The 10,411-nt window shown below is 37.4% G+C and overlaps 1 long non-coding RNA gene across 2 annotated transcripts; it reads left to right on the top strand.

Annotated features, from left to right (window-relative positions):
• The first annotated feature begins 1,272 nt into the window (after nt 1-1,272).
• Nucleotides 1,273-10,099, top strand: LOC108274044 (uncharacterized). Of its 2 annotated transcripts, XR_001814404.3 has the most exons (6): nt 1,273-1,461; nt 1,583-1,609; nt 2,736-2,906; nt 3,584-3,764; nt 3,966-4,212; nt 4,923-10,099. It is a non-coding gene; the product is annotated as an uncharacterized LOC108274044 (long non-coding RNA). The 2 variants fall into 2 exon arrangements; XR_001814403.3 differs by lacking the exon at nt 3,584-3,764 and having other exon boundaries at nt 1,277-1,461.
• The last annotated feature ends 312 nt before the right edge of the window (nt 10,100-10,411 follow it).

Raw genomic sequence — 10,411 nt, 5'->3', positions numbered from 1 at the left:
CCTTTTTATAGACCATCAGTTTACTAACCCAGCTGATATTAATTTTCTCAGATAGGAGGTATAATTACTTTCTAACTACTTACAGATTTCAGCTGGTTCCTTGCCTTACCTTGCCTTGGAGAACTGCTTTTTCTTAGTGTGTTCAATACTTTTTTCCCGTGTCATCCACTTTATTACACAAAACTTTATTTATGGACTTTAATGTTGTGAATTCTTTATATTTACAGAGTTCTTGAGTTAATACTGATGTCTGGTGAAAATTTCATGTGAATAACCTAATTGGAAATATATTTACTGAAAAAAATGTTGACTCATTCAATACTTATTGGCCCCAATGTATTTAAATGCACGGTATTATCTATATTATATATATATATATATATATATATATATATATATATATATATATATATATATATATATATATATATATATAAACCTTCTTTACGGTCACTATTGTGGGATTAAATGGGTCAGTCAATCAGCTGAAGAAAAGTTTCATTTTTGCATTTTGTTTATCATACCCTATCTCTTTATACATTCAGAAGGTGGGAGCCACTTTCAAATGGAGACATTAATTGGTTTCACTAGAGGTGAGTGACAATTCGTCTATATCAAAAAAGAGCCTAATCATTTGCTGCCCTCTTTGATTGGTGGACTAGCATATAGGGATGTTATGATTATGGAGACCCCACTTCAAGGCCTACGAGGCCCTAGACAATTGCCTACTCTGCCTATTAGTAGAGCCAGCCCTGAATACAGCCTATATGTAAATTTAACTGTTGAATTGACCTCTCACTGGAGGAGAGTGGTACTAGGCGTGTCAGTGGGTAATGCTGTAATAAAATGTTGATAAACCACATATTTGAATGCTTTTATTCAACAGATCAACCACTTATGGGAAATTTGCAAAACGTATTTGCAGGCATTTGGATGTCTATGACAGAGTATGCCTTGTTGTTATCTGCTGTTGAAGGTGTAGTTCCTGGCACACTTTAGTTTCTGCTAAAATCTTTTAAAAAAACAACAAAAAAAAAACAGGTAATCAAGGCTGCATCTACATGCCAAAGCATGTGAAAGTTTAAGGTGTATTAAAGTAAGGTTGAAATTGTAATTCAGTAGGGTGGAAGATCTAAAAGAAAGCACACACCTGCCAATGCACCTAATTAAACTCAATGTTTCTTTATCAACTTTAAGAGGTGTGTTAGAACAACATACAAGAACTGGAAATACCTGCGTAATTTAAAATTAAGGGAAGTGCTGTCCAACTATATGTTTAATAAAGGCAGGTGCAGACATAGGATAGCAGTCATCTGTTATCAGATCAGATCATGCATTTGAAATTGGCAGCAGAGTCACGTAACACACTCACAGTATTTGAGATATATTTAAGAAGGGAATGAGTGTGACTTCTGAGTGTGAATTCTGCTCAGCTGTAGTGTTGAACTTCACTGTTAACAGGTAAGACTACTATCTGTTGTCCATAGCCTATGACACAGATTTGCACTATTAATAGAACAAATTTGAATATTTTTTTTTTTACATTCCATTGTTATAATCTTTTTTTATTTCACCTTTTCAGAATTCTGCTATAACTAGCCAGAATGCAGTAAGTATCCTTTCTTTTCTATCAAGATGCTAATTCTTTTCTGATTGCATAGTCTGTGTATCAAAATAGTCCCTATATGTGCAGAAGAGGGCTGTGTCGGTAATGAAATGTGCATATATGTGTATAGATGCATAGCGACACGGGACTATATACAGAAGTAAGTGCAGGAGCAATGTCTTTATTCACAGACAAGCAGACAAAACACAGGGAGTTATACTGAACAAGATTAACTAGATTAAACATAAGACTAAAGTCTAGGCATTGCACGAGAACAGGACATGGAAATAAGACCGCTTAGCAAACGTAACGCATTCACCATTCAAACACTCAGTTAACATAACGTAAATTCTGCGCCAAGTGCACAGCAATATGAGGGGTTTAAATAACAAACATAATCAAACTAAAATACAGACACCTGGAGTAAATTAAGACACACCCTCGAACCTCAGCCAATGTTTAAACAGGGAGAGAATCAAAACAAACAAAGGTATGTGTCCATATACAAAAGTCTCGTGCACGCACGCTCTCCAAAGCCGCGCATGCATGTCGACGCCGCAGTGCCATCTGCCCGTGGGAGTGTTACATAAACAGACCATATTAAAATCCCAAACACACTCCAACCCTCTCCGCAAGCTGGTCTACAAATTCTCATAGCTATTGACTACTTGTAAATAATTTTTTAAAACCTAATGCTCTGCATTGATAAGTATCTGGTGAATATTAAATGTGGAGCTAACATTATTAAGGCCAATTTGCATCCCATATTATTTTAAATAGATTGAAATCTGTAACCTGAACTGTATTTTCTCACAGGACAATATCATTTTGCACAAGGGGCACATCTTGACTTAAACAGAAATGCATAGAACATACATGCAGTTTCTGGTAGTGAATGTAATCAGACACATGTAAATGTAGCTACTGCTGACTTGTGCTGCTCTACACACTATAAGCACTATAGTAAACAGTGAAAGTGAGCAATGAAACAATCTGAGACATAGCTAAGAGTATAAGTTAGGGGTTTTTGCATGAAATTGGAACTCGGCACAAATAAGCTGTGAATAGAGACTATTTCTGCTCTGTATTTTGCTTGTTTTGCAATTTTATATGATGGGTTTCTCCTCAGATGCAACCACATGGCCTACTATAGCACCACTCTATTGCAATGGCACTCGTCAGTCTCCTATCAATATTGTGACTGCTGATGTGAAGACTGATAGTAACCTGACAGCCTTCAGCTTCAATGGCTTTAATGACAGCTCCACCTTCATAAACATTGACAACACTGGAAAGTCAGGTGAGGTCTTTTTGTAAGATGACTCAGGTTTGTAACATGAGACAATGTTCCTTCGTGGTCCAGGTTGACTTTTTATTAAACTTGTGTTGCTTTTTTGCTTGTTTGTTGTTGTTACTTTTTTAACCCCTAGTGGGGAAAACTTTCAGTGGCAAACATCATGCCACCTAGTTTATTATATGCACAGTCATGGGGAAAAGAAAGTACACCCTCCTTCAGTACTATGTTTTTATTTTTCATGGGCATAAATTACAATTGTGTGGTGCTCAGTAACTTATATAAACAAGCATATAACCTCAGGTGACAACAACAACAACAAAAAAAAAAAAACTCAAAATGTAGTTATTTTTTTTTAGTTTGCAAAATTGCATCTGAATAAACCCCAAAAGTTCTGGAGCAACATCTTTTGGGCTGATGAGACCAAGGTGAATATGTTTGGACATCAAGCACAGCACCATGTTTGGTGAAAAGCTAAAAACAGCGTATCACCACAAACACCTGTCATGGTAGTGAATGGTGGTGGAAGGGTGACAATTTAGGCTTGTTTGCAGCCATAGGACCTGGGAAACTTTCAGTCACTGAGACAATGAATTTCACTTTATAGCAGAATATTCTGGATACAAATATGAGGCCATCTGTGCAACAGATTAAGCTGGGCTGAAATTTGGTTCATTCAACAGGACAGTGATCCCAAGCATACCAGCAAATTGATATCTGAATGGCTAAAGAAGAAAAATATCAAGGTGTTGGAACGGCCAAGTTAAATTCCAGACCTCAATCCCACTGAGATGCTGTGGAGGGATCTTAAGAAAGCTGTGTATAAACGAATGCCCTCAAACAACAATGAACTGAAGCTACTGTGTGTGTGTATAATATATATATAAACCAAATGTTAGCAAATGCAGTGCATAATGTCATGTAAAAGACATTAAAAGCAATTACTGTTCACATCATACAATATGCAGTGGAGGTGTGGCAACTGTTGGTATAAAAATTGTGATGATATTCTAGACTCTGTGATTAATTCAAACTTTATATTGCATTTGTGTTTTTCTCTTTCAGATGCACATAGTAAATCTTAAGGCTGATGTATGCGTGGCTGCTGCCAATGACTCAAGAGCATATGCTGTTCTTGGTTTCTTCATTGAAATAAGTCCTTGCTTTACCCTTACACAGTTGCCTTGTTTCCTTGGAAACTTGTAGTTATTACATTGTGGCTCTTTATTATATTCTTAGGCAACCAATGACAGTGGCAAACCAGAGAGCTGGAAGAACCTCACCTCATTCTTATCAAAAATTCCTAAAAAAGGTACAGATATAATTCTTGTGTAGTGAACCGGTTGAGAAGCTGCTTATTTGCACACCAAAGAAAATTGATCAATGATAATCTACAGGATATTTGTCATTCAGTTGGTCATTCAGCACAGGTGTAGAGACATACAGTTTAAATTCCATTATAGTACATCAGTTATTTAAACCAAAGTGTATTAGATGAATTCAAATGCATCCCAAGAAAATGCTACATGCACCAGTACTTCAGCTCCTGCAAAGCCCAGTTGTCCACCATTCCTTTACGTTTATAAGGAAAAGGACTTCTTCAATACAATAGCAGCAGTAACAAAGCACATGTGACAAGTACGTTGAATTCATCAAAGACTTTGTAACATTGATGATTAGGACATTTGCTGTAATTCCAATCCAATTCCAATCAGTCTTACAGTGTGGGAGAGAGGAACATAAGGTGTTTTGGCTTGAGATAAACACCAGATCAAAACCCATTTGTTTCCAGCAGGCACTGAAATCCTTACACCTTACTTAACTGTTACAAATTCAAACAAAAGTGCATTTAGAGCATCAGTGTAAAATTAATAATGTGTGACAGGCGAACATGATCACCTGTGAAATCATTTTATTTCTTTAAACTATTTAATCTCTTCTTAATTGCCAGGTTAAGTAAAAATATCAGCAAACAACAACACCTTATTTTAATACTAAAATGTCCTTTTTTCTTCATTTTAGGTGACTCACTGGACATTATGAATCAACTTACTGTAGATAGTCTGCTTCAAGGAGTGGACCGGACTAAATATTACCATTACCTTGGCTCTCTGACTACGTTTAAGTTAAATAACTAAATTGCATTTATAATAAAAAATAAAAAATTGTTTTTTGAAAAAAACTCAACTAGGCCACCCTGGTAAATTTGTCCAGAGAATGAAATAAGTCCAGGTCTTAGTCTACATCTCAATGTTCTTTGTGCAGTAGAAGGTTAAAATTACAAAATTAAAATCTTTGGAGTCCCAATCATGGAACCACCTCAGCTAAAGGCTGTAGCCCAAATCCGTTACACTGATGCACCAAATATGCAGTAATTGTGTCAAGTCTTAAATAATTAGCAAGAAAGAGACAAAAAATAAATAAATAAAAACATACACATGCACAACTAAAAAAACTCACAGGGTTGAGGCTTACCAAGGGGGGACCCCACACAGGCCACTTAAGACCAAAAAGGCTTCAAGAAGACGGAAATACCACTTTAAAACACACACTCATGCACCCACCGAGTGTCCAACCTGCACACACACTCGAAATATAGAGTGTGTAACACAGCACATGTGATCAGGCCTAATTTCTGCCATACAGCCTCAGCTCCTGAAAGAAAAAAATACACACAATTGAACATTAATAATTAGAAAAACGTGAGCTCATACACAGTAGAAGACTACACCTCCCATAAAAGGTGCATTCAGGCCTACACTAAGTGACTCACTGCACAAAAGTGCTGCTGGTCCAAATGCACCATGCAGGTCATAATTCCAACATAAAAGAAATACAAACAAAACATACAAAGCAGATGAAGCACAAACAAACAATAGTTTTACAAACAAATGCAAATCTCACATTTAAACAAAACATACATACATCGGGTAAAATGGCGCTCACCAGCTAAATAAACAAAACAAAAGCAGCCACAATTACACCACTCAAAATAGACAGTAGATAGCAACACAACTAAAGCTATTATAATGACATTAACTGTAAACACCAAAATGGCCACGAACAGGACAATTCCTGAACAGGACAGCGACAATTCCTTGCACGCACATGTTCAATAATATGGGAGGGGGGAACCCTCAGTCAACCTAGAAAAGAGCACACATTACTAATCCATGCAGTCTAAAGCACGACCACACTCATGCTGAAACACGAAATCAGGCTTACCCCACCAAACAAGGGCGTAATCATGGTATGGACATGGGGGGTGTCCAAGCCCCAACATCCAAAGTTTGATACTGAAAATGTGCATATTTGGAACAGTTTTAGGATTACAGTAACCGTTTGAATTCACATGATTCACTGTGGGGTGCTGTGGATGTCCCATGGGCAGATGTAGTCTCTGCTCCATAACCTACCGTGAAACCTACCATACCAAGTATAGGTGAGCTAAGATGTGTGCAGGCAAACCACACACGCTAACATTTAAACACACAATAACGACTTTTAAACAAACTCAGAAAGGATGGCTACCTATGAAACTAAATTCAACATTATATATATTGTAAATCCAAGCAAAGGTGTTCAAAGGGAAAACATTTAAAGAAATTTTCTAAGAATGTGATACAAAGATGTAGAATCTTTACAGACACATGCAAGCAGGCTACTTCCGATTCACCTCTTACAAAGTAGTGAAAATACTTTTATGAAAATACCTTTAGTGAAAATACTTAATTTACTCAAATATTTTTCTATTTTACAAGACCCACTAGATGGTGCTAAAATGCAAGAAATCGCACCTGCCAAATAGAATTATGCTTTTTCCAGTAGTAGCAAACAGAATAATTTCTAATGGGTACAAATTACATATCCAAAATATGTTTATATAAATGATTTGACTACAACAACCAACGCTGTACTTGAACATGACAGATTATTCCTTTATCAACGATAAAAAAATTTTTTTTAAAAATCGCAATAGACTTCCAATAGATGTCCAACTGCATTGTGACCAGGTACCATTATTTTCTCAGAAGAGCAATGACTGACTTAGACGATTATTTTAATTTGATAAACTGAATATTCTGTTTGTGTAACTGCTGTTATTTATTATGTAACCAATATATATCGCAAACTGCCATAACTAGTTCTGAATGAATAACTACAATATGGCCACAACTCAGACGTTAGTTCCATGTCTGTCGTTGCCAAGCTAGCACATCTCAGCATTATGCTGAGCCTTATATTTGTAAAATCACTTAGTTGTCCGAATGTAGTGTAAAGGAACAAAATGCTGTGCAACTTTCCTCACTTTCACTCGCATTTATAACAGTCTGTCACAACGTAAAGGTTCACAACGAACTCGGCGGGAGGATATGCAAGTGAATGTAACGTTAATGGTCAAAAACTGGAACTGACGTTAGCCTAGCCTACTTCATGGGTGTGAAATATCAAAAGTTAATTGACGTTAAGAACAAACCAAGCCATGGTATGATGCCTTCTGTACTTAGCTAAGGTTAACTACTATTTAGGTATCTAGTTACTTACTGTCTGAAAAAAAGCTTGTATGTTCTGCTACACTTTTCTACACTTGGCTGTGGTCTCCATTTCTTACAGACTGAACTGCTAAAATATATCAACGAATTTGAGTTGAGTATGGGCGCAACCAAGTGTACAATTGGAGGTGGGGGCACACACCTATTTTCCTTTACAAATGACAAAATAGACATAAATGAATAGAATAGATGAAGAAAAGACAGATCCATTGGTAGGGTTCACTAAAAGGGTATATAGAAAATATTTTCTACTGTATATTGGGCATTCCCAAAGAATGCGTAGTTACGCCCATGCCTCCACAGAAATTAGTTTGGCGTCCCAACAAACGTTGCTCAGAGGGTGGACTTCATTCACATATTCTTCAGAGACCACAGCCCACTGGCTAGCTAGGGTGATTAAACCTAAGCACTCAAATTCAATGACCCTTAAATTAGCCTCCCTGCTAGCAACACAGCCCAAAACTCTACAAATGAGTATAACCCACCTGAAAATGAGAGCCATATACAAGACGGATGAAGAAGATGCTCCGGAGGGGGGGTATGGATAAAAATACCGTGCTTATGCTGATACTGCAGTTGCAAACCTAATATATCAAACACATTTACTTACACACGTAAATATTTAGCAAAACATCCACCTACATGCTCCCTAGCTGCTACCACTTCATCGCTGCAGGAAGCACACCCAAAAGTCAATCGGACATGACGCACGCAGTGCAGTACCCAATTAGACCTTAAATAGGGCGTGATCACCACTGATTGGGCTGCACCCTCGTCACAGATCATGGGGAAGAAAAAACAACAGATCGCCCAGCCACAGTCAGCGTGTTTACATGGACAACAATAATCCACTATTAACCCGATTAAGACAGTACTCCGATTGAGAAACTACCATGTACACAGCAGTTTTTAATTACCTTAATCTGATTAAGGTCATACTCGAAGTAAACACAAATCGAATTAAGACCTGTGGAGCATTCCTGTTTTAGTTGCATTATCAACGTGTATTACAGACATGTGCACACCTTAATCACATTATTAACATCGTGTCAGAGTTTTCACCACATTGTGCGACAGGACACGTACACACACGGCAGCGCTCAACCATTTTACAGCAAACAAGAGAACACGGCTGCGTCCCAATCCGTGTACTTGCCTACTATAGGCCTGTAGTAGGATGAAATACATGTATCTCGGCTACTATATAGACGGTAAATACGCGGTTTGGGACGCAACACACGGCTTCAAGCAGTTGTCTATTTACAGATACAGCATGACAAATAATTAACTGCACTTAAAGCGTTCTTAATGTTTTTTAAAAAAACACCCAAAACTGTATACGGTACCATAACGAAGACGAACTGTATGTTGATACGTGAAATTCTGGAGGGACGTTGGACAGCGTGGCGCAGTGATGTAATGACGTGTGCCGTTAATCGAACTATGTTCTATAACATGTTAAACGGGTACATGAGAGGAGTATTGTAAAAGCGACTCGTGTAAACACCTTAATTACAATACTGTCTTATTCAGAATAAGGTCAATAATTAGATTACTGCTGTCCATGTAAACATAGTCACTGACATGATTGCATCACAAAAAACCTGCAGATTTTCAGGTGCACTTTCATGCTGGGATCCACATAACAATAACGTGTATTTAAGCAACTTATTGTAAAATCATAAATTATGATAAAATAGTTTTCTTGGAATGCTCCTCTGTTCACTTTTTAGTCTTCATCTACTCTTTTTGTTTGTTTGTGTGGTGCCACAACACTGTCCATTTGTTAAGCAGTATTTTAAAAAGTTTGCAATTTTTACAAAGAAATTGCTATCACACTGAAAACACTCACTCCCTGCAATCACTCCCTTTCCCCCAAACTGATCCCAGTGAACATCATGAATATTTTCAGCAAGTGAAAAACAGCTGGATGATATGCTTCTTCAACCAAATGATCTTGACTATGCTGCATCCCACAGTCTGACATGGCTACTATATTTTTAGAATAAATGTTGGAATACTGGGATTTATAAGATGACCGCAAAAGCAACTCCATGTGTAAAGACCATAGTTATATTGTGCAATATAATTTCATCTAAAATGAGGGAAATAGTTATACCAAATTACATAAACTATATCTTATCGGGCATGTAGTGGAACAGTGAGCAGCACTGCTTTCTCACAGCTACAGGTTCCACAGTTCAATGTTTAGCACAATTTACTCCTCATGTGGAGTTTCTGTGCATGTTCTCTCCATGTCCACGTGGGTTTCTTTTGGGTTCTCCAGCTTCCTTTCGTCTAACAAAAATATGTCAGTTGGTGGATTGGCAGAGATAAATTGCCACTAGGTATGTGAATGGTGCCCTGTTATGACCTGGCTTCCAATCCAGGGTGTATTATTATTATTATTATTATTATTATTATTATTATTATTATTATTATTTCCCCAATGAGTGATCAGTAAAGATCTTATATAATCACTTTATATATGCATTTAAAGCCCCTACAATCATTTTGCGGCAGTAGCATGAGGCAAGCAAATCTTAAGATGTCAATAGAATGTTTGGGTATTCCGTAGCATTAGAATTTCCCTTCTCTGAAACTAAGTGACCAAAACCTGTTCCAACATGTTTACAATACAAGCTCCATGAAGACATGGTTTGCCAAGGTTGGAGATGAAGAACTCGTGTCGTCTGCAAAGAGCCCTGACCGCAACACTTCTGAACACCTTTGGTATAAACTGTAGTGCTGACTGAACACCAGGCCTCCTTGCCCAACATCGGCACCTGACTCCACTAACTTGTAACTGAATATGCAAATCCCCACAACAACCTTCCCAAAAGAATGGAGGCTATTATGACAGCAAAAGGGCAATTAATCTGAAATGGAATGTTCCAAAAGCACATACAGTCCCCTCCCAAAGTACTGGAATGACAAGGCCAATTCTTTTATTTTTGC

The sequence above is a fragment of the Ictalurus punctatus genome, chromosome 13, assembly GCF_001660625.3.
Source record: "Ictalurus punctatus breed USDA103 chromosome 13, Coco_2.0, whole genome shotgun sequence".
Lineage (NCBI taxonomy): Eukaryota > Metazoa > Chordata > Actinopteri > Siluriformes > Ictaluridae > Ictalurus > Ictalurus punctatus.
This window is presented reverse-complemented; position numbering and strand designations above follow the sequence as displayed.